General features: G+C 30.2%; 1 pseudogene; it reads left to right on the top strand.

The window, feature by feature from the left end:
* Positions 1-1,019: 1,019 nt before the first annotated feature.
* Positions 1,020-2,563, top strand: LOC103502953 (peroxidase 4-like; annotated as a pseudogene).
* The last annotated feature ends 1,867 nt before the right edge of the window (positions 2,564-4,430 follow it).

The following is a 4,430-nucleotide window of genomic DNA, read 5'->3' as shown; positions in this document are numbered from 1 at the left end:
CTCTCTCTATATATATATAGACCTTCTGGTATATACTTTCATGACATATTACAATTAATTAAAATTTATAGAAACAAATATCATTTTATACTTATTAATCCAACGTGAATTTAAATTCGATACTTTTGTTAGTATGTTAATAGTTTACATCTTTCGTTGTGTTTTGTTTGAAATTTGATAGAGTATTATGATGATTTTAAAAAATAACGACATAAATAGAAAGTATAAATTGACTCGGCTACCCAAATCTAAAAATTTAATTCTTAATGTTGGAATTTGGAATTTCCAAAGGAGACTTCCTATTATTAATAATCCCTTTGCATCACCACAGACCAAATGACGGCGGCTTTTCTTACTACTAACAAAGAGTTTTAATTATAATATGTCCCGTTGATGTTTCGTAAAATAAGAATTAGAAGAACAAAATCTTTTAAGAAAATGTTTTAACTCTTTACTAAATAAATATTCTTTCTTTTATGTTATATGAATTTTGTTATATATGTCACTACGTCCTGGTCAAATTCATGAAAATATAAAAAACAAAAAACTAGATTAAATGAAACTTAATACCATGAATATTGAATACACATGAAACTATTCAAAATAGTTCGAAGAAAAATAACTAAATAAACCTTCAAATTTGACTCATAATTTAATCATATAATTGATTAACCATAATCCACCTGCCCTTGGCAACTAACCCATTCAAATTGCAAAAAAAAGAAAAAGAAAAAAAAAACTAAAAAAGGTTTCTTCTCCCAATCCAAACCTTGTATTTTAAGTGTCCCTTTATGATTAAACAATTAAGGTTTTGGAAATTTCTTCTAGGATATACCAACAATTTACTAGGTCTTCTTTGAAGTTTTTAGGCGATCTACTAACCAAATTTGATTTCTACAATCTTTTAATACCTCCAATTTCTCTCCTTCTTATGTATAAATATCCCTTCTCTTCTTTCTTCAAACTTCAATATATCCCCCATCCTCTTCTTCTGATAATCTCCGTTTTTTAATATCTATATGGCGATTATTACAACTTCTTCTTGTAACAAAATGGTTATGACTTTAGCATTACTCATCTTGGTCGTGTTTACTGGGAGCTCTTCAGCTCAACTCTCTACTAACTTTTACCATAAGAGCTGTCCCAAGCTCCTTAACACGGTCAGAGCTGGTATCCACGCTGCTGTGGCTAAGGAAGCGCGTATGGGCGCTTCCCTTCTTCGCCTTCACTTTCATGACTGCTTTGTTAATGTATGTACAATCTATATATATTATTTTTTCAAAAAAAGTATTCTTTGTTTATATATTTTTTTTATTGTATTTTCATGTCACAGTGTATCATATATATGTATACTTTTTCTTTCATTTGTTTCATTTTATATGGAAATTATAATATTATTATCTTTTAGGGTTGTGACAGATCGATTCTTTTGGAAGATACTCCTACGTTTACAGGAGAGCAAACAGCAGCTCCAACAACAGATCCGTTAGAGGGTTTGACGTGATTGAGAGCATAAAGAAAAATGTTGAAAAAATTTGCCCTGGTGTTGTCTCATGTGCTGATATTTTGACTCTTTCTGCTCGTGATGCTGTTGTAGTGGTGAGTTAGTTTGTTAATTATGCTAGCTTAATTATCCAAACTTTGTACATTACATAACTTATGTTTTAGGTTTGAGTACTTGATGATGTTGACTTTTAATTTTTACCAATTGATTATTATTATAGCTTGGAGGGCCAAGTTGGAAGGTAAAATTAGGAAGAAGAGATTCTAAAACTGCCAGCTTCTCTGATGTCACTGGTGCTATTCCTCCGCCAACCTCAACTCTTGACACCCTTATCAACCGATTCAACACTAAAGGCCTCTCCCCTCGAGACTTGGTTGCCTTATCTGGTACTATATAATATCAAGCATAATATTGTTCTGTAATATAATATGATCTCTTGTACATATTAATTAATCATATCATGGCAAAATTATCAATTAATCAAAATGGTTAAAGCTAATAATGAGAGTCGTCGTTAATTATTACAACCAAAATTTATTAATTATATCAGTACTTTACTGATGTAATATAATGCAGGGGCTCACACAATTGGACAAGCAAGATGTTTGTTTTTCAAGAACCGTATATACAACGAGACCAACATTGACGAGTCGTTTGCTGAAGAGAGGCAAAGGATTTGCCCAACAAATGGAGGAGATGACAATCGTGCCCCTTTAGACTTAAGAACCCCAAAGCTTTTTGACAATTACTACTACAAAAACATCTTGGAGAAGAAGGCTTTACTACGTTCCGATCAAGTGCTCCACAACGGCGGATCCACTGATTCATTGGTTGAACTCTACAGCGATGACAGTGATGCCTTTGAACATGATTTTGTGACGGCTATGATTAAAATGGGCGACATTCAACCACTCACTGGATCGCAGGGCGAGATTCGTAAGATTTGCAGCCGACCCAACTGATCGAGATTCGCATTCATGATGGAGAATAAATTTGTTTTTGTTTGTTTCCTCTTTGATCATTTGAAATTCGTTTGAGCAAAAATAAGCCTCTGCAAGTGTGGATGAAGTTGTCTTTTCTCTTTTTCTTAAATACATTTTCTAATTAATTAATGGTTTGATTTTGTATTGTTTAATCTTTGACCACTGAGTCCTAATTATCAGATTTCCTACATGCAATTAATTTAAAAGTACAATATTTCAAAGTCCAATTTCGCTATCTATATACTAAAATTATAAATAGAATAAATTCACATGCAAACGCTAATTAAAAAAGGGAAAATCTATATCTCACTGTTAATCAAATTTATGTTATTCAATAAGATGAGAGAATTCAATCAATCAAAAGTTTCTCCAATAATTTTAATCTTCATAAAAATATACATCTTTTAAACAATTAATAAAATCATTTGATTTTATTTCAATGATTGAATTAGAAGATTTCTAGTGGTTTTAAAATTCAATTGAAATTATACCATTATACTATAGCTAATTAATTAAAGTAATACAACAAATTAAATTTTTGTAATCAATTGAGAGTGCATTACTGTTACATAAGGCTAATTATTATTATAATTAATAAGTAAAACAACCAACTATTTAAATTTCCAACTAAACAAATCAAATCTATAAATAAATTATTGGATTAAGAGTAAAAACATAACAATAGATTATTTAAATGTAAGAGAGGTAGACCTATGCATAGAAGGATGTATTCTTTTTTCAGATTTGTTTCTCGTTAGCGTCTTGTTGGCTTGCCATCACCAAACACCGATTTGAAAGTTTTCAAATTCGTTGTTCTCAGTAATTGATTCTCCATCGTGAAAAGATAAAATTATCATATTGTCCCAACATATTCTTTCCCCTTTTTTCGTTAATCTGTTGGTGTCAAATGCCGCTAGTTGTTGTGTATTCGAAACCTCTACCTTAAAAGAAAAATTCAACGCAACCTTAGTGTTAAATTGTATATGTCCGTTGTTCCCCAAAATTAACACAACTTTCAAACTCAAGCATATACTTACCATAATAAAAAATGAAATCAAAGAAAATATTATTTAGAGAAAAAAATAAAAAATTTAGAAAAGAACCACACTGCACCAAAATCTTTCTCTCAAATGTATAGAAAAGAAAAACATTTTAAATCTAAAATTAATGGTTAGCATATTAAAAAGTAATAATACTAATACTAATAATAATAATAATAACTATTAACATATTTTCAACTGCAGTAATTCTAACAAAATAATAATAATAAAACATTTTCTCCCATAAAAGAAAGAAGTAAAAATTACTTAAACATCAATATATTTTGATTTTTTTGAACTAGCGCATAGTGAGGTAGAACAACAATTCAATTCAATAGTAATTAATTTTCGTTTTGAATATAATGGTCAGTAATAATTATTGACATCCTCACACCAGGTTTTGCATCTTAAATTTCTATCAATTCCATGATAAGGTGTGCTATATATATTTAAGGCCATATGCACATAGAACATTGACATGAGAAAGCTCCAGAAAAATATCCTTCAACTTTTACATAGGAGGTGACCACACTTTCTCAATCACACATTTTCTTGTTTCATCAATATACAGCTCAAAAGTTCACTTATATAACAATTTTGTTAAACTGGCCTTTATTCTAGAAAATGTCAGTAATGAATTATTTGAATCTTAAAGGTAGCCGAAAGATGATCGAAGACAAATTTTATGTTTTTACGTTCCTACGAACACATTTTTATATCTTTATTACCAATGATCCAAAAACAAAGCTAGCTCATAGTTGGATGGTGATGAAGCTGGTGGGAAACATCATGAGCTAGGTGGATTTCATCTGATATAAATTGTGTAAACGATTTTTGCGCTGCTCTTTCATGAAAGAATGACTTGGTTTGACTTACATTATTTGACTGTGGCATAATTTTTTC

Source organism: Cucumis melo, chromosome 11, assembly GCF_025177605.1.
Source record: "Cucumis melo cultivar AY chromosome 11, USDA_Cmelo_AY_1.0, whole genome shotgun sequence".
Lineage (NCBI taxonomy): Eukaryota > Viridiplantae > Streptophyta > Magnoliopsida > Cucurbitales > Cucurbitaceae > Cucumis > Cucumis melo.
This window is presented reverse-complemented; position numbering and strand designations above follow the sequence as displayed.